Here is a 21896-nt window from a genome sequence, read left to right on the forward strand (position 1 = left end):
CTGGTTGTATGTGGTTTTCTTTTTAAGGGACAAATGTGTAAAAGTCCTGCTGGACTAAGAAGAAATACTATTTTTTGACGTATAACAATTACAGCAACTTACTGAGTTCTTTGTGACTGAAAATGATGAATCAGTGAATGTAGGCTGAGAAACTTGGTTGTATTTAACATGATACTATATTACAATAATGACTTGTTGGATTGTATTTTAAACAGGTTACTTGTAAAAAGATGTGTGAATATGGCCTCCTTGAGATTGATATAGTGTTATGGGAAGTTTACATGTCCATTGGTTGAATGATTTCACTGCCTGACTTTGGCTTAAACTTTACAGGAAATGAAAAATAATTAATTATCTCAGACTCAACATATTGTGAGGAAAGCTTTTAAGTAAAACGGCTGGTTTTCAAGAAGGTCTTTGACTGGAAACAGAGGATCCTTGAAGAGCATATCTGAGCTGATTCCTGAAGTGAATCATAAATTTAAACATATTTAATGGGTTGCATTGGTTACGTATAAATATGCACATGATGTTGCTGCGGGTTCGGTGCTTTCCCCTTCACCTGTTTGGGGTAGAAATTTGTATTTTATGACATTTTACTGAGTAAATTTAACAAAATACTTTAGATAAATCATATATTGATGGCTGTTAAATACGCACACACGTGTGTGTGTGTGTGTGTGTGTGTGTGTGTGTGTGTGTGTGTATATATATATATATATATATATATATATATATATATATATATATATATATATATATATATATATATAATATATATATGTGTGTGTGTGTGTGTGTGTGTTTGTGTGTGTGTGTGTGTGTGTATATAAATATATTTATATATGCTTATTTCAGATGATTGAGTTTTCAGAAACCCAAACTTCATATGGTTGAGACCATATGTTCAAGTTTCTGAAAACTTGAAGCATTTGTATGGAGATCACGGTATAGTGGGGATCAGGGAATTTACCCTTTTCCCCACTATAATCTGATCTGTGTGGGGGTGCGGGGGGCTTGCTCCCCTGAACAAATTGAGATTTTTGTTGTTTTGTTTCAGAAACTCGAATATATGGTCTCGACCGTATAAAATCAGATGAGACATTGCATGTGTGGCAAAGTAAGAAATTTAGATATTTAGGGAAAAGTATGTGGCTTGATAGCATAATGGGATTTCTATGCACTGTAATAATAAGCCATGCTGACATAAAGTTCTAGAACCATTACTGTTTCCCCCAATTTAAGTTTATTTTTATATAAAAGCAATTAACCCTTTCCATGGCTATGAAAAAGAAAATGAATTTATTGTAGAAAGTGGATTTTTGTTGAATGGGACAAGGACACATACCTCTTAACTATACTTAATACCAGATTTTTTTTTTGAACAGAGAGAGTGAGGGGTTGGTTGGAGATAAATGAGATAGGCCCAGCAATTATGTTATCAGAGGACATCAGTGCAGGCAGGATTTGTTTATATGTTCGGTATGTGAGCTATTTAATAAAATACATGACTGACTACTGTTATACAGAATTATTTTCTTTCATGATTTAAGTTATGTATATTTGACTTTTCAGGAATATTTCAGATTTTCATTGTTAAAAAGTATTTGTAACCTAAACAGTCTTAGATAAAAAAAAAAAAGTTTAGAACATTGGTATATAATGAGGTAGCAGAGGCAAAACATGTATGTATGTATGTTAAGTTGTCATCATACAAAAGTAATTTTTTAAATATGCTGTTTTAACTGTTAAATAAAATTACATTTAAGGAGGTAAATAAAATAAATATTTTTAGTAAAAAAAGCATATAAACTTTAAAATCTCTTCAAATGATGATTATGGGATGGAACTGGTATTATAAGAATTATAGGACTCAGGAAATACAAGGCTGTTTGACCAGAGGCCATGCGTGCCTTAACAAAAAACATCCTCAGGCTCTAGCCTCTTTTCCAGGAGGACAAGGCCAGTATGTCTTGGAATGTATTTTAAGGCATCCATCCAATTGTCTAGGCTGTGTTGGAAGGCCAAAAGGAATCACTCTGATTGATATGCTAGGAGAGACTATTCCAAAGCAAGGAAGGGCACTAAGTGATGAACCTGTCCCTGCATTTGGTTTCATTTATTATCTGGTGAAAACTGGGGTGTCTTGATCTAGAGTTATCTGCACTGTTTTACTTATTACGAAAAAAGTGGTTATAGATAATAGGATCCATAGTAAGCAAGGCATAGATCTCCCCTCAAAAGCCTATATGTCATAAGGCATAGGGACAGTGATTCCAGCCACTCCTGAGAGCTAAGATTTTTAAGAACCAAGATCCTTTTTATTAAGAACATCTCTAGTATTTTGAGTTTGTTGAAATATCTAGTGGAATACTTACCAAAGGATGTGTTATATTCTGTAATAGGTCTGACTAGAGCAGAGTACAGGGGGACATGTGGACCCCACTGGCAAAAATGCTAACATATGCACTATTTAATAAAATATTATTCTGCTGTTTTGTACACTGGCCAAACACACTGAAGACATAAAATGTAAGCCGTGATACAATTAAGGTTACTGCTAAAAAGTACTTTTATAAAAGATGAGGACAAACCAGTGATATGAGCACTCACTGAACATAGTAACATTTTTTGTAAGCACTCAGTGAATCATCTGAAAATGCTAGAAATTAAATGGTGCAATGGAAATGTATTTCATATATTCTGTTAGTGTATGACTTAAATTACTTTGGCAGATATAAAAGGCCTAAAGGTATTTATAATTCAGTACTGATATTTTAGAGGCAAACTCATAATGGCTTATAGAGCCTTTAGGGATACAATACTGTGCACCACTTTAAATCTGGTCATTTACTCAAATATGTTTACACGCAGGCATATTAATGCACATTTAGCTATAGCATTAAATAAAACTAAAAATGCAGCGTCATATAGTACATCCAATATTATTCCATGTATATAGAATAAATTGTCATATTAAATAGAAGTATCAGACAGTATATGTCTATTTAAGAACAACCTAGATAACCTGATTGATAATAAGGTCAGTGTTCTTAAATGGCCTTCAGGTATGCACACTTGCATAATAAACTTATGATCTGTTATATTAAGTTTCATTATAGTAAAGTAAATCTGTGTTTATATAACATGATTGTGCACCAGTCAAAATATGTGCCAGTGATGTTATCATATGCAGTTATTTGTATATTTTCAGTCATCTGTTTTCTATATCATATTGATGACCCACCAATAAATTGTTCTTCTAAACATACTTTCCATTTACATCTATGAACATTTATTTCCTTTCTATATGGGTTTTCCAAAAAAATCTTTCTACTATCCATATTCTTTGTTCCCACACTTAAATAACCTTACCTCATCAGAACAGACACACTGTGTACTATCATTAATTTTTTTAACACGTTTACACAAAAAAGGAAACACTCCCTATTTCATACCTGCAATAAAAAAATTCTAATTTCTTAAACACACTTTCTTTCTTTCTTTCAGTATTCATTTTATAAATACTTTGTTTTCATTATGTAGCTATGTTGCATTTTCTTCCTATACCTCTATGGATTTCATCTATGACCCACATGACCTTTGTTTTCTCCCCTATATAATATATTTCTCACATACTTATATACTCAACTATTTTTCTATCCATGCTTCACACCATAAAGACAAGGACTTATCAATATATTCCTCCCAACATGTATTCTAATTATGCCTTCCCAAACAGACTTCCCTTACATCCTATGTACTGTGCAAAGTCTTAAAATATCTTCTCCACAAGATCATTATCAAAATATCCATATAGGCTCGCACCCCAAAAGACAGAGTAAGCTCAGTGTCCATCCAGTCTTACTCTTCTCACTGTCATCACCTCTTATATGCCTGACTTCCTGCAAGCATACCAGATCTAGGTAATGACTGTTAACCATTTAAAGAATAAATTACTTTTAACCTCATGTTTAAATGTAATGGAATTCTTGTATTATCCTCTCACTCAGATTGATAAAATACTTTTTCATTCCTGTTTATACTTATTCTTTCCCCAATATAATCATCCCATCCCAAAGACTACAGCAGAATAAGTAAATATCCAATCCTGCAAACGCTTACAGATTTGTCTTTTATTCAGTATAGTCGTGGACTGACCCTCCCACCCCACAAAGACTACAACAGAATAACTACAGCATCCAGCCCTGCAAACATGTACAGATTTGTCTTTTATTCAGTATAGTTATGGACTGAGCCCCCCCCCAACACCCCAAAGACTACAGCAGAATAAATACAGCAGCCAGCCCGGTAAATGTGTACAGACTTGTCTTTTATTCAGTATAGCTGTTGACTGCCCCCCTCCCTAAAGACTGCTGTAGAATAAATACAGCATCCATTCCTGCAAATACTTACAGACGTGTCTTTTATTCAGTATAGTTGTAGAAAGAACTCCCCATCCCCATCCCAAAGACTACAGCAGAATAAACAAGTATCCAGCCCTGCAAACACATACAGACTTGTCTTTTATTCAGTATAGTTATGGGCTGAGCCCCCCCATACCCCAAAGACTACAGCAGAATAAATGCAGCATCCAGCCCTCCAAACATGCACAGACTTATCTTTTATTCCGTACAGTCATGGACTGCACTCTCTCACACCCACCCCAAAGTCTACAGCAGAAAAATACAGTATCCAGCCCTGTAAATGCATACAGACTTGTCTTTTATTCAATATAGTCATGGACTGAACCCCCTCCACACCCACTCTAAAGACTACAGCAGAATAAATACAGCATCCAGCCCTGCAAATGTGCACAGACATCTCTTTTATCCAATTTAGTTGTGGACTGCCCACCTCCACTCCAAAGACTACAGCAGAATAAATCAGTATCCAGCCCCGCAAACACATACAGACTTCTCTTTTATACAGTATAGTTGAGGACTGCCCCCATCCCAAAGACTATATGAATATATTCAGCATCCAGCCCTGCAACCATGTACAGACTTGTCTTTTATTCAATGTAGTCTGGGACTGAACCTCAGCACCCCAAAGACTACAGCAGAATAAATAAGTATCCAGCCCTGCAAACATGTACAGACTTGTCTGTTATTTGATGTAGTTGTGGACTGCCCCCCAAATGACTACAGCAGAATAAATACAGCATCCAGACCTGCAAAGATGTACAGATTTGTCTTTTATTCAATGTATGGGAATTTACTTGTTCATTTGGTTATCCTAGTCATGCATGGTTGAAAGCAGTACCAAGTTTAATGTCTTTTCTCTGTTTGGCCAGTACTTAGTCTTCTACTTTTTGGCTGTTTTAACTAGAATTAAAAATGTCCTCCACAGCACCTTAAATTTCCCCTCATTCCAGATAATTACAGTCTGCACTTTCTTAATTGCTCTTTCCAGCTACTGCTATTGTGACTGTCTCTCTGCCTGTATAGGCAGTTCTATGTTGGGTTGCTTCTTCCCTTTTCCATGCTTTGAAGTTTTCACTAAGTAATGAATAAACACCTTCTACTTTGAGCATTAAATATGGTTAGCTTTAAAAGTAATTAAGAGAAAGTTATTTTCTCATTTTTTCAAACTTTCATGTTCCTAACTACCTCAGTCTACTGCCTATCTCACATACCTTTGTAGCTTGTATGCTCACAATACACTCAAATCTCTTCTTTCACCTCAATACTTCAATACACTTTTATTGCCCATTCCCATATAACTTTTAAGCTTACAGTTTTTTTTTCACCCACAGCAACTGTACCACCTTTTTAGCCCATTACATTTGCCCTCGCTATGCTCAAGCTCAGTCTACTCCCCTACCCTCAACCTTATTCCCACCCACCCCCACTTCATCTAAACGTATACCATTATATCCCTCACCCCTACAACAAAACAACCAACTAAATTCATTGAAGCATCCAATTGGCCTAACTCCTCATCTTGCAAACTCGTATCACAGGCCCACCTAATTCACTTCTCCCAATCTACTCCAAGAAAAATAGCATATAACTTCCACCCAGTTAACTCTATCTTCCCCTAACTTAAGTACAATATGCTACTCCTCCTCCAGTCTACTCTCACAATTATACTAAGTATACTCAACATTGCCAGATCCTACCACACTCCCCTTCCCCATCATTCTATTTTTCCCAGCTCTATACTCCTAATCAACAAATACCCACCCATCAACTACAAAATTGCACACAGTCTCTACCATTAGGAACTCAGGCCCTCTTCAGTTATAGCTAAATCAATGAGAACAACCAGACCCATATATATCAGTATCAGATCTAAGAGAATAATATAAAAATGATACAACTTCTACTCTCCCTCTCTATGGAGGCATCCATCCTAACCCTGGACCATCCCTTCAGATCAACCAAACCCCACCTAATCTATCATCTCCCACCATTACCAGCAGGCAACTCACTAAGTGTTAACCACAAGCTAATATTAATTCACATAAAGCTCAGAAGCAACTACAACAAAATTTGAGCTCTCCATGCATACACTGCAGCATACAACCCAGACATTCTAATCATCACTAAAACTTGGCTAAAACCAAACATTAAAAATAAGGATATAATATAATAAGAAAAGATAGTACACAGAAAGCTAGAAGGGCTTCAATACTTTTAAAAAACACACTAAACATCACAAGATACCTATTGAGTCACCCCAACACAGAAATATATGTTACCCTCCTATACCTGAACAAGCACAAAAGTATTTGCATTGCTGCCTTATATATTCCCCCACAAAACAACATTCCCATTATCAAACATTTCCTTCAATGCTTTTCCACTAACATAAATAAAGTAACTATTATACTTGGAGATGCCAATATAGACTATTTACTTGTAAACACTGACTTCCCTACCCTCGCTATTAACATATTTATTTTCACTCAAGTAATCACCTCACCCACTAGAATCAACAAACGACAGCACCAGGTACTCACTACTAGACTGGATCCTTACCTCCTCACCCTCAAACATAAACATCTTTGGCTGTCAACCAGACTACATCAGTGACCATCTCTCCCCACTTTATTACAAGACAAACTAATAACACCCCAGTATTAAAACAAGTACATAGACTCTCCTCTTTTAACAAAGACACCTTTATAAATTAACTCTCCTAATACAACTGGAATAGTAAAAAAAACTACCACTAGAAGATGCTGTTACCCATTTGAATGAAACATTCCTTAACATACTAAATGAGTTAGTTCCTATAAGAACAAAAAGAGCCAAAAGTAACCCTGTTCCATGGCTCATCAAAGAAACCAAACAACTCATACTAAATAGAGACAAAGCCTGGAAGTCATGGTATAAAGACAGACCATGACAAAAGTGGCAAATTTTTAACAACTTAAAAATCGAACTAAAAATAGGTCAAACTAGACCAGAGTGCATTCTTTTGCTCACTTAAATCCAAACATCACCACAATCCCAAGTAGTTTTGGGCAACCATGAAAACCCTATTCTACCTGACCAAACCATCACCCCATCTCCTACCACAAACAATGACACAGACCCCATAGCCACCTAGTTTAATACACATTTCATTCAGTCATTTCTCTACTAGAATCTAATCCATCATCCCATTCACAATGCCCATGTCTTTTCTTTCTGCCAAATACCTACCTCAACTATCAAAACTACCTTCAAATACTGTAAACCACTGCACCAGCTACTGACAAACTCCCATCAAGTACCTTAAGTTAACTGCCAATGTCCTAGCATAACCCATCTTAATATTCATAAATTGATATATCACTGAAAACTATGCACCCATTATCTGAAAAAAATCACATATTATACCACTTCACAAAGGCAGATCAGCTACAAACCTCGCCTACTACCACCCCACTGCAGTTCTCTCCCATCTGTCCAAAATCTTAGAAAGGTACATACACTCCAAACTCCTAACCCATTTTATAAACAAAAACTACTCTCCCCCATACAACATGGCTTTCAACCACACCAAAGTACAACAGCTCTGCTTAGTGTCTCAGAAACCATAAATACCAACAAAAACAATAGTAACCTAGTATCCTCCCTGTTCCTGGATCTTTCAAAAGCATTTATTACATATCCCGCCAACTACTGTTCAGTGAACTTTTTTCCCTATCACTATCTCATTCAGCTCTTACTTGTTTCTGCAGCTACCTTTCCAATAGACAATGGGCCACAAAATGGGATCAGGACCTATCCCCCTTCCTCACTGTTTCCATTGTTGTATCAAAATGGCCGATTCTAGGGCCAGTAACTTAAATATTTTCACAGACAACCTGCACAAAGCCAGCAAACCTGCCACTTTAGTACAATACGCCAACGATGTCACCATCTGCTCAGCTTCAACCCTTCCACTGCTTCAACAAATGACTCAAGACGCCTTCACTTCCATAGAATTATTGCTGGAGGCCTATCAGCTAATCCTAAATGCTATAAAACAAAATTAATGCTTTTCACAATCAGATCTCTTTCAACAATCTGTACACCCTTTAATATTAGTTCAACAAACAACACCACCAAAAAAACTGTAACAAATACCAAACTAGTAAGAGTCATAACAGACAATAACCTAAAATTTTACCTGCATATTACCCTCCCTTCAAGAAAACTCATCAAAAACTTGATTTCCTCTACCGAAACAAACCCTACCTCACAGAAAATCTTTGGCATCATCTTACTTTCTCCTTCTCTATGCATCACCCATATTAACCAACAGTGAAGCCACCCTACTAAATAAACTAGAGGCATGCTTTAACAAAATAGCCAGGTTTGCAGCTAAAGCACCCTGCCGTACATACCACTGATTAATACTAAAAAATTCATCTTGCTAGAACTATCTAATCACTTTACATTCACTCACCTTCAAATTGCCCACAAAATAATACACAAACCACACACATGCCCTTCTCTACAAAACATTCTCAAGCACTTCTACCCACTACGTTGCCTTTGCTCAGGCAATCAGCACCTACTAATAGCTTCCAAATCCCATAATACAGCTGGAGACTCACTATACTCATCCTGCATCCCCAAACAGTAGAACTCCCTCCTTTCCCACTAAAACAGGGCAGCTACTGTATGCATCTAGCATTAAGCACAAACTAAAACAGCACCTAGAATCCTCCTGTTCTTGTTCACACCTTAACTTTATCTGTCTCTCAGATCTCAAGACTATCACCAACCAATCACTTTTGGGCTCTCCTACCTTATCCTGTAAATGTAAACAAATCCTATCTATAGTTATAAATGTATACTGTCATTTTGTAAATGACTTTTGTATATTGATGTATTGTATAACATTCTTACAGAAATCAAATTGCATTAACTTCTGTATTAATTATATTACCCAATGGATGATTCTAAAACCCATTTCCACTGTTAAGTAACTGAATCTCTTTTCTCTATAAATGCTTTGTAATTATTGTAATTTTTTGTAACTCTAGTTGAGCATTTATCCCTGGGCCTCCACTGAAAATGGGCCTGAGTGCTCAGTCCAACCTTCCCAGTAAATAAAATGCAATGAAGAAATAAATAAGCTTCTGACATAACGTCACCCCCTGCACCTTCAAAACTTCAAATGTATTAATGTCAGAAATTTCCATTCTCCACCTTCCTTTTCCCCTAGCTGTTTTTAAGAGCTTCAAAATTATCTGAATCCACACTAGTATTACTTTCCATTGCTTCCTCATCTTTTCTGAATATACTTCTCTTTTCCCAGATTGAGGCATATCATTCTAAGTGTTTTGAATCATATGTACATTTTCTAGTGCATTAACATTTGCATCATCTTCTGTATTCATCATGCAGTCTACCAAATAATGTTCTTTTGAATGGTATTTTGTACACGGTCTTATGTAATTATTTTTTACGTGGTCATATTCAGAGCATACTAAAAAGCATCTTTTTGAACAGCAAGCTATCTGTCGCCCTCCCCAGTAATGACATGCCTTTGTCTGCTCAATGTGTTAAAGGACTCCTATATAATCTATATATATATATATATATATATATATATATATATATATATATATATATATATATATATATATAACATGTTAAGTAAATATTCCACAGAGTTTAAAGCAAAACCCAGCTAATGCTGACCATTCTGCCACCAATACTCCAAGAGGATCCCACATTATTTTATATCACGCTCATCATCACAGTGCTCACTAAGTTTCTGGTTAATATTAATATGTAAATCAGTAAATGAAGACGTGACATCTTCTATCAGTCCCATAATCAAGTACAACAAAATCAAACCAAGATTTTTCTGACTTCTCAAGTTATACCATCACATACATTTTACATTCCTGGCATGAGTCTCAAGCTTAATACCAAAAAATGCTTCTTTGCCTATATAGGTAACTGCCTGTAACTTATTGGCTACCCCCAATGAATCCAAAGCAATCTTGTAAATTAGATTCTTTCTTGAGGCTTGGTTGACTTTCACTGAAACCGCAAAAGGTTTCACCTTGTGAATGGCAATGTTATATCCCCTTCAGATGTCCACACTTCTATGGATGGATGTCTTTCTTAGGTTCATAGGTTCATAGGTTCATACTAGGCTATCTGCCCTAGGGCATTTATAAGCCTAGCCAGAGTGTGTGTGGCTTTCACCACCCCTTAGGATGAGAATACTATACCCATTAGTTTGCTGTGCCTCTGTCCAGCAGTGACACAGAGATGATTCCCGGGCTAAACCTACGATCTCCCATCCACTCGTCAAGATTTCTCTTGAACAGAGTCAGTGAGGGGCTCTGCCTCACATGGACTGGGATTCTGTTCCATAGTGTAGGGAGTCTCTGGGTGATGAATCTGTCCCTCCAGCATGTCCTATTTATATCCGTGTTGAGGTTTAAGTCTCTTGCTCTCGTGGCTCTGGTGGATTTGGATTTTTTGAGGTGGAGCATGTCCATTAATTCCGGGTTGGACATGGCCTTGTATGTCAGGCACAGATTACCTCTGAGCAGATGGTATGCGACTGAATAGAGCTGGAGTTTCTTCAGTCGGGCAGCGTATGACATATGTTTGAGCCCCTTTATCCTTTTGGTGAGGAACTTCTGGGGTCTTTCCAACTGCTGCAGGTGTCGGGTAAGGTACATTCCGAATGGGACGTTGTACTCAATCATTGGTCTGATAAGTGAAGAGTACAGGGGTACAATGACCTCTCCTGATCTGGATGTGAATCCCTTCATGATCAGGTGGGCAATGTAGAAGGTCTTCCTAACCACTTTGGCAATGTGAGTGTCAAAAGAGAGGTTACTGTCAACTTGGGTCCCCAGGTCCCTGATAACTTCTTCCGTGTTTAATGGATTACCACCTATGTGGTAATTAGGGGTTACCTTGTTTTTCCCAAAGGGTATGACTATACATTTTTTGGCATTTAGCTTAAGGCCATGGCTCTGGCACCAGTTATCCATTTCTATGAGACCTCTCTGGAGGATGTCTGTGTCTGATGGAGTGTCAATTATGGTGCCCAGTTTGCAGTCATCTGCAAATTTTGTCAGCCACAATCCCCCTATGTTTGCCTGCACTTCAGAAAAATAAATGCCGAACAAGAGGGGGCCCAGGACTGAGCCCTGTGGGACACCGCTCGAGACCGGCTTAGAGTTTGACATGGCACCAGCAACTCTAACCCTGTGGGTTCTGTCCTTGAGCCAGTTTGCAACCCATCTTGTGACATATGGGTTTACATCTAAGCTGGTGAGCTTTTCTATGATGCCCGAGTGGGGTATTGTGTCGAACGCTTTTGCTAGGTCAAGGTAGGCTGTGTGAACTGCCTTACCCTCATCAATGGCCTTAGTGACTGTTTTGAAAAAGTCGACCAAGTTCAAGAGGCAGGATCTGCCCTTGACAAAGCCATATTGGGTAGGATCCAGTGTCTGTAGGTCCTCAATGTCTTTATTTATGAGTTCCATTATGATCCTCTCCATAGCTTTGCATACAAGGCTTGTCAAGCTTATGGGGCGGTAATTTCCAGGGTCCGTAGAAGCACCGCCTTTGTGGAGTGGGACCACAGTTGCCGTACTCCATTCTTTGGGTACGTATCCTGTAGTAAGGCTAAGATTAAACAGCAGCCTTATGTTCATAGGTTCATAGGTTCATAGGTTCATACTAGGCTATCTGCCCGAGGGCATTTACAAGCCTAGCCCATAGTTTTGTGGCTTACGCCACCCCTTTAGTATGGGGAACTATACCCATTATTTTGCTGTGCCTCTGTTGAGCAGTGACACTGAGGTAATCCCTGGGGTATATCTGCGATCTCCCATCCATTGGTCAAGATTTCTCTTGAACAAGGCCAGCGAGGTGCTCTGCCTCACATATACCGGGATTTTATTCCACAGCATAGGGAGTCTTTGGGTGATGAATCTATCCCTCCAGCACGTCCTATTAATAGCCGTGTCGAGGTTTAAGTCTCCGCCCTTGTGGCTCTGACGGATCTAGATTTTTGAGGTGAAGCATATTCATCAAATCTGGGTTTGACATGGCCTTGTATGTTAGGCAAAGGTCACCTCTGAGCAAGCGGTGGCGACTGAATAGAGCTGGAGTTCTTTCAGTCGAGCAGCATAGGACAGATGTTTGAGACCCTTTATCCTTTTGGTGAGGAACTTTGTGGCCTCTCCAGCTGCTGCAAGTGTCGGGTCAGATACATTCCGAGTGGGGCATTGTACTCAATCATTGGTCTGATGAGTGATGAGTATAGGAGACTATGACCTCCCTTGATCTAGATGACAATCCCTTCATGATAAGGTGGGCAATGTAGAAGGTCTTCCTAACTACTTTAGCTACATGGGTGTCGAATGACAGACTACTATCAACCTGGGTCCCCAGGTCCCTGATAACTTCTTCTGTACTCAGTGGATTGCCACCTATTTGGTAGCTAGGGGTAACCTTGTTTTTCCCGAAGGGTATGAGTATGCATTTTTGGCATTTAACTTTAGGCCATGGCTCTGGCACCAGTTATCCGTTTCTGTGAGACCCTTCTGAAGGATATCTGTGTCAGATGTGTTTTCTACTATGGCCCAGTTTGCAGTCATCTGCAAACTTTGTCAGCCATAACCCTCCTGTGTTTGCTTGTACTTGGAAAAGTAGATGCCAAACAAGAGTGGGCCCAGGACTGAGCCCTGTGGTACACCACTTGTGACAGGCTTTGAGTCTGACATGGCGCCAGCAACTCTGACCCTGTGGGTTCTGTCACTCAGCCAGTTTGCAACCCATCTTGTGATGTATGGGTTAACATTTAAGCTGATGAGTTTTTCAATGATACCCGAGTGGGGTATTGTATCAAAGGCCTTCGCCAGATCGAGGTAGGCTGTATGGACTGCCTTTCCTCATCAATGGCTTTGGTGACTGTTTGAAAAAGTCAACCAAGTTTAGAAGGCATGATCTGCCTTTGACAAAGCCAAACTGGGATGGATCCAAAGTCTGCAAATTCCCTATGTCTTTATTTATGAGGTCCATTATGATCCTCTCCATGGCTTTGCAGATAAGGCTTGTCAAGCTAATGGGCGGTAATTTCCAGGGTCGGTGGAGGCACCGCCTTTGTGAAGTGGGACCACAGTTGCAGTGCGCCACTCCTGGAGTGCGTATCCAGAGGTAAGACTATGATTAAACAGCTGTCCTAGCTGTGGGTTTAATTCCTCGTTGAGTTCGTGGAGCACACAGCCGGGGACACCATCAGGTCCCATGGATGCTGTGTTTTTGCTTTGGAGAGAGCAGTTCTCACTTGGACGTTGGAGATGTTTGGGGGCCTGCAATCGCTTGGTATAGATATCTCTCTTTTTGGGGGGGGGGAGAAGTTTGCACTGAACCTGTCAGCCAGTATGTTGGCAATGTCTGTAGGATCAGTAATCTTCACATCATTTTGAACTAGTTCTGAGCATATCTGGGAGTTTCCTCCCAGGTTTCTAACATAGCTAAAGAAGGCCTTATGATTGTCTTTTGAGTCTTTAGCTATTTTTCTCTCAAAATTTGCTTTGGATGATTTTATGAGAGCTCTTAGTTTTTATTTATAGTGATCAAGGGTGTCTTACCTTTTAAGGATTTTGCTCTATCTTGTAGTAGCTTCCTCCTTTTGTTGTAGAGTTTGTTTATGGCTGGGGTCCACCAGAGTGGACGCTTGCCTTTGGTACAAAGAGTCTTTGTTTTGCTTGGGATTGCCTTATCCATGCAGTCCTGCAGGTGCTGGTAGAAGGCATTTGTAAGTGATTCAGCGGCTTGAGTACTGTTTTCCGTCGGCTCGGGGCCTTAAAGGAGACCACACTAGTCTTTAGAAGTGTGAAGTCGGCTTTCGAGAAGTTCTTTACTGTGGTCTTTTTATTTCAGGTGGGGTGGGATGAGGACCTCCAGCGAGATTAGTTTGTGATCTGATCTCACCAGTGAGGGGTATACTTCGGTGTTGAACATTGTGCTCCCATGTTCGTGATGATGAGATCAAGTATGTTTTCTCCTCTTGTGGGGATGGTGACTAGTTGTTCCATGGCATTTGAGTTTATGAATTCCAGGAACTTTTGGGCTAGGGTGTTTGGGCTTGAGTAGTGTTCCCAGTCTATATTAGGGTAATTGAAGTCACCTAGTATGATGGTATTTGGTGATACATTTATCCCCTCTAGTGTTTTCAGGAAGGCCATGTGAGGTTCCTGAGTTTGTGAGGGTGGCCTGTAACATGCTACAATTTGCAGAGCAGTCCTGCCTATGGTTAATTGCACCTGGATGGTCTCCGATGCATCGTGCGTTGCCACCAGTCTTGAGGTGTGGGTGTCTTTGATGAATATGGATACCCCCCCTCCTTTCTTGGTATTGTCCGGATTTTGGGGCCGGAACGCATGATAAGAGGTAAAACCTGATAGTGCTGGGGTGCTCTCAGGAGCCTTGAACCAGGTTTCTGTCACTGCACAGACATCGATGTTCTCCATACTGAGAAGGGCCTCGAGTCGTGCATTTTGAGATTTAGACTTCTGGCATTGAGCAGCATTACCCTTAGTTTTTCCTTTTTGTGTTCTAGGGTGGTAGGTTTAGAATTTGAGCCTTGCCTAAAAAGGCACTATGGGGGTGGCAAGAGCCTTTGCCAATATCCGAATCCCAGGGTGACAGGTGCAAGCCGTCCCTTGCGAAGCAGCGTGGCTTGTCCAGCATGTCATCCCAGGCAGACAGACATTGGATCCCCTTTGAATGACACCAGAGTTTAAGCCAATTGTTAAAGCTGATCATCTTATCTCTGTATTGTGGCATCATTCTTGGTGAAGGTAGGATACTGCTCAAGGTCAGGGTCATACCTGCCTGGGCTACATAATCAGAGAGCTCCTCAATGTCTCTTTTCATGTAGTCCAAGGAGGTACGTCTCAGGTCATTTACACCAGCGTGGACAATGACTGAGTCATATTTGTACCTGCTGTTGAGAGACCTGAGTGCTTGCGTTATGTGGCGGATTCTAGCGTTAGTTCCTCATTGAGTTCGTGTAGCACACAGCCGGGGACACCGTCCGGTCCCATTGATGCTGTGTTTTTTGCTTTAGAGAGAGCAGCTCTCACCTGGACATCTGAGATGTTTGGGAGGCTAGACTCTGGTGGGATAGATATTTCTACTTTTGGGGGGGAGGGAGGGGAGAAATTTGCACTGAACCTGTCTGCCAGTATGTTGGCAATGTCTGTGGGTTCAGTGATTTTTGTATCATTTTGGACTAATTCTGAGCATATCTGGGAGTTTCCACCCAGGTTTCTAACATAGCTAAAGAAGGCCTTATGATTGTCTTTTGTGTCTTTAACGATTTTTCTCTCAAAGTTGGCCTTGGATGATTTTATGAGTGATCGTAGTTTTTTGCTAGTATTGATCAGAGATGCCTTCCCTTTTAGGGATTTTGCTCTGTCATGTAGTAGCTTTCTCCTCTTGTTGCTGAGTTTGTTTATGGCTGGGGTCCACCAGACCGGGCACCTGCCTTTGGTGGAAAGGGTCTTGATTTTATTAGGGAATGCTTGATCCATACATTCCTGGAGGTGCTCGTAGAAGGCATTTGTAAGGGTTTCAGCAGCGTGGGTTGTGGTTTCCACTGGCACGGGGGCCTTGAAGGATACCACTCCAGTCTTAAGAAGTGTGAAGTTTGCTTTTGAGAAGTTCTTCACTGTGGTCTATTTCTTGCTGTGACATTAGTTTCAGTGGTTGTAGATTGGAGCCTTCCATTCTGGATGAACAGCCACCTGATACCGCTTCCTGTTTACATTCATTTGGCTCTGCACTCAAGTAAGATTACTGCTGTGTCTCTGCAATCACAAGCTGCTGATGTTAACATTTATCAGACAACTCCTGACTAACTGTTTCTATAGACTCACTCCTGACAAGGATACTTAAGTGCTATAGAACACCTGCAGGTAATCCTGCACAACTAGCCTCATTATAAATGTATCATCACGGTGTCTCTCAGTGTCCATAATAGTCACTTCTCTGATTGACAAGAAATGCCCAAATGAGTTCCTCTGTTGAAGAGTAAAGAAATGTTCCCAGTGTCCTGGACAAAACACTTCTAGTCAATGAGAATACCACCTCTGTCCTCAGAGAAAACAGGCCATGCCCAACAGGACTAAAATATCAACAAAAGTAAGAAATAATTAACAACTGAATTCATAAAACTCATGAGAGAGCTGTAACTCCACAATCCTGTTTTCTTCATTTTACTTTACTTATTTACCATAAATATGCCTTTTAGTAGTTTCTTTTAACTCTGTGCTAAATAAAACCTCACCATGTTTGGTGTTTGCCATACATTTTTTTAAATGCCATGGCTCCTCTGGAAACCAAAACGCTATCTCTGCTGTTTCAGTTCTCCGAATAAAGAGGATAACTAAATCTTCACACAATACTATTTTTAATACAACAGATCCAGGCTGATGTTGATGTAAACATCCAAGTGACTGTATTAATTGTTCAGTGATCTGGAAATTAATATAACTTGGAACTGATCTTTGTCAGCAGGGAACACAAAAAATCACTACTACTACAATTGTTCCCTAGCTAATTATAATCAGCCCTGAACTTGTACATAATGTTTAGGAATGTATGATGACCTTACTGTTTAGATACACCTTAGAAACACCTTCTGTTCACTTTGTGAAATTGTACAAAAGAACCAGATTTAAGGGCTGGCAAGAAGCCAAGTTTATGCAAACTATGATATCTATAAAAAATAGTCACCACCTGTGTTATGTTGTAGCATTTCCTGGGCACACTTCATACTCCTGTACAATATGTACTCTGACATTTAAGGAGTTGCATCTTTGGCGATGTTCTCTAGGCCGTATAGTTATAAAGGTATGCTACAAATGCACCTATAAAAACATGCTAGTATACATAAGGTCTTGCTTGCTGAATGCCATTGCCTCTCTAAATGAATATGGTTACAAACTATGAATACTCAATTTGGTTTGACATGGCGCCCACAGGTAAATTGTTCACCAGCGTAATGTCCAAAGTTGTCTCCTTGCATTGTGAAAGGACAGCAATTGATTAAGCAACTATATTATACAGAAAGGGACTGGGACAATATTTAATAATCAGAGCACATATAGCTGGAGTTGTTAATGCATTAGGTACAACTTGCCAAAAGATATTGCAGTGAGTCTTGATTCCAAGAAAATACCTGTCCAATGCAGAACCACTAAAATCACTGCATTTGGAAAATATAGAAACATGTTGCTGAGGGACTGTATCTTTCTAAACACCACCTATGTAGGAAGATGCATTACCATAAACTAGAGTGCAGATACATATAGAACTGTAAATTTCCTCTTTACAAGTGCTACACTTTATTAGAAGGTTGCACCAGCAACTGCGAAAATCATAAGTTTCCATACTCCTGTCAGTTCACCTGTCTCAGGATGCTTCCATAGCATTTTGATGGTGTTATCAGAGGTTTGTTACCTGTGTACCAAAAATAGATCATAAGATTTTAAAACCCAAAACAGTCAAATACAAGGGCTGGGTTAAAGATGCCACCCTCAGTGAGTTAGTTTATTAAGTCTGTAAATAAGGCTATTGTCAAAGAGGTACTAAGAACAGACATTTTAAAGTTGCTTTGTTATAGACCACTCGTGCCTTACATCATATTTATAAAGTTAGATGTAGCATTATCTGTATCTGTTAGGTTAAAAAGTGTTTGCTGGGCTCTGCTGTAGTAATTTCAATAACTAGAAAGTCTTCAATGACCTATAGTCACAGAATCATGACTACCTTCTGGTCATCTGCTTCTCTACAAGACACTTACCTCTTTTTGGTAATACCTTGTCTTCACATGAAAACATCAAATGCTATTTTAAACTAAGCTCTAAAATGTCTTATAGTTCAGTGAATAACTGCTGAACATCAGTTAATTTCAGTCCCTTTCTGCTGCACTGACATACCATACAAATGCTCTTAGAGGCAATACATCTTCGGTAGGAGCTGTCTTCAGACTGTCATCCCGTACGTTAACTGAAATAAATTATCTTTCATGCAGGAAGATTGAAAATCTACTTTGTAAGGAGGAAAGATACTATTATAGCAATAACCCACGCCTGGGTGTGGGTAATGCGGGATTTACCCACGGTTGGCGTGGTTTGGTCCCGAGGGCGAAAAGACAACCGTGGGTAAATCCCGCATTACCCACACCCAGAAGTGGGTTATTGCTATTATACTATGACATTTAAGAAAAGAAATAATTACTTTTCTTAAATAATGGCATTGTATAATGCCTCTTTGCTGCCCTTCCGCAGCTGTCTGGTATCCGCGGCAGTTCTGATGTACTGCTCATGCCTATGCAGTATATCAGAGCTGTGGCCAAAAGCAACGGAGAAAGCAAGATCTCTGTTGCTTTTTACTGTTTCGCTATGTTAAATGGGTTTAACATAGCAAGACAGCTTTAAAATAAGCAATGGAGATGTCCGTTGCTTATTTTAAAGCTGTCTCACTATGTTTATTTTTTATTTTATTTATTTTACATTTGTTGACCGGGCTAGTCTAGCTGGATACATGTCCATTTTCAGTAGAGGCCTGGGGAGAAAAGCTCCATAGATTTGACAAAAAACATCAGAAGATCAGGTCCTAAGTATTACATTCAAAGTCAAATGAACAAGTAATAGGGTTATACAAATAATTTAAAGAGGTAAACAGTCTTAGGTCGTTGGAGTACCATAGCTACAATGAAGACCCTTGCAATTTGGATTGGGTGGAAATTAGATAGTCCTGGGATGTTTGCTATTAATCAGGATTAGAACATGGGCATAGCCATTCGGACTTTAGGAGATCTTTGAGTTGTTTTTTGAATTGGTGGGGTGAGGTCTTGTGTCTTAGGTTGTTTGGGAGGGCATTCCAGGATTTTCCAGTGGAATTAGCATAGAGTGCTTCACCTCCCGAATTGTTAGATTTAATAGTTTGAATTTGTAAGCTTTTGGATGATCTAAGGGATGTAAGGTTAGAGTAGGGGGTAAATATTTTGTTCATTGAGGGGGTTTTGTCAGGATGGTGGATTGCTTTGAAAGCCTCAATGAGTTGATTGAGTTTGAGAATGTTAGGTAGTTCTAACCAATCTAGTGTTCTGAGATTGTTGCAGTGATGTGTACAATAGGGCATTCCTGTTATAAATCTAGCTATGTGGTTATAGGTTGTAGATAGTTTGTTGAGTTCTCTTTTATTAAGGAAGGAGAATATCGGGGAGGCATAGAGGAGTGTGGTAAGGAGGTGAGTCCGGGCAATGGTTAGTTTAGTATGTGGGGTTAGGAAGTTCTTAATTCTATACATGGACCCGAGTTTCTTGTTTACCGACTTAATGGTCAGGTTGATATGAGTATCGAATTTAAGCTTGTGGTCTATGGTCACACCTAGTAGTTTGGTGTGGGAGACAGGGTCGATTATGGTCCCATTATTGGATGTCACTTGAATGATGGGGTGGTTGGTGCTAGGAGATTCATTTCCTTGATGGGTAGAAGTAGTGGGGAAAAACAGAAGTAATTTGGTTTTGGATGGGTTTAGTAAGAGTTTTAGTTCCAAGAACCATTTTTCAACTAGGGAAAAACAGTTTTGGGTTGCGACTTGGAGTTTGTCGAGGGAGCTGTCAGAGCAGATCAGGGTGGAGTCGTCTGCATATTGTATGCAGGTGGCTTTGGGAATGATGGAGTGCAGATCATTAATAAATATGGAGAAAAGAAGAGAACCAAGGATAGATCCTTGGGGAACGCCAGTATTTGTGGGGAGTAGGTCGGATAAGCTATTTTCCCATTGAACAGCCTGTTGTCTACAAGAAAGGTAGTCATTAAACCAGTCTATGGTAGTTTTGCTAAGATAGTATGCCTCCAGTGTGTGGATCAGCTGTTGGTGATTGACCATGTCGAAGGCTTTGGATAGGTCGAGGAAGAGCACAGAGGATATTAATTTATTGTTTCGATTGTGGTTAACTGAGTCAACAAAGGAAAGGAGAGCAGTAGTTATGCTATGATGGGGGCGAAAGCCGTGCTGGGTGTGGGACAGGAGATTGTTTCGAGTAAGATGGGTAATGAGCTGCTTGTGAATGTAGCGTTCCATGATTTTGGCTAGAGGAGATAGTATAGCTATGGGTCTGTAGTTTGATGTGTCAGTGGAAGATCCACCTTTATGTAGAGGGATGATGTGGGAGATTTTCCAAATAGAGGGAATAGAAGCTTCTGAAATGGTCCTGTTAACCAAGATAGAAACAGGGTAGGCTATGGCATCAGATGCAATTTGTAGGTAATTGGCTGGGAGCAAGTCAGCCACTAGGGTGGTTGGTTTGAGTTTATTTAAGAGGGTTCTAATATAGGAGGTAGGTACGGGTTGGAGGTTAAAGGAGGGTTGAGTTGGGTCTTTGGTTGAGGGTGTAGCCAAGGGAGAAGTAGTAAGTTGGTTGGCGAGGGACTGGATGGTTTCTGTGAAAAATGAATTAAAGGTGTTGGCTATTTCTTTAGAATCTTTACCAATGAGTTTTTCAGGGGTAGGGGTGGTGGATTTACCTGGATGAAGGAGGTGATTAAAACCGGCCCAGAATTTCTTGGGATTATTCTGGTGTTTATTTTGGAGGTGACAGTAATACTGTTTTTTGTCAGACAATACGGCTGCTTTAGTTGAGTTTCTAAGCTGAAGAAACTTGATGCGATCTAGTGGGGTTTTAGAGGTTCTCCATTTGTGCCAGGCCTTGTCTCGATGTTTAATTTTGGCTTTAGTGTCCTTTGTTAGCCAGGGTGCGATGCGTACCTTAGTTCTAGTAAGACGCTTAGGAGCATGGGAGTCAAGTATTTTTAGGAAAGTGTTATTAAAATATAACACACTCTCATCTAAGGGTAAAGTTTTTAGGATGGACCAATTGCATGCCTTAAGTTCTGCAATAAAATGGTCTGGGACAAAATTCTTACTGTTCCTAACTAGTTAAACCCATTTAACATAGCGAGACAGGTTTAAAAAAAAGCAACGGAGAAAGCAAGATCTCTGTTGCTTTTTACACACTGTCTCGCTATGTTAAAGGAGTTTAACATAGCGAGACAGCTTTAAAAAAAGCAACCTAGCTCTCCGTTGCTTTTTTTAAATCTGTGTCGCTATGTTAAACTCTTTTAATATAGCGAGACAGTGTTTTAAAAAAGACTTATACTAATGGAAAAAGTCCGGGCGACCAGACCTTTTTCCATTAGTATAAGTCGATTTACAACGTGCACGCTGGCCAATCAGCATGCACGTTTTGGAATATTAATGGGGGGGTCATGGTATAATCTACAATGACTCATAACAGAAAAGAAAAACATATCTTATAAAACAGATTTCAGAACATAGCCATTCTGATTGATTTTTAATCTCTGTGTATCAAATATCACTGATACATAGATACTAAAAAGTGTCATA

Source organism: Protopterus annectens, chromosome 5.part0 (assembly GCF_019279795.1).
Source record: "Protopterus annectens isolate FY-2018-M chromosome 5.part0, PAN1.0, whole genome shotgun sequence".
Taxonomy (NCBI): domain Eukaryota; kingdom Metazoa; phylum Chordata; order Ceratodontiformes; family Protopteridae; genus Protopterus; species Protopterus annectens.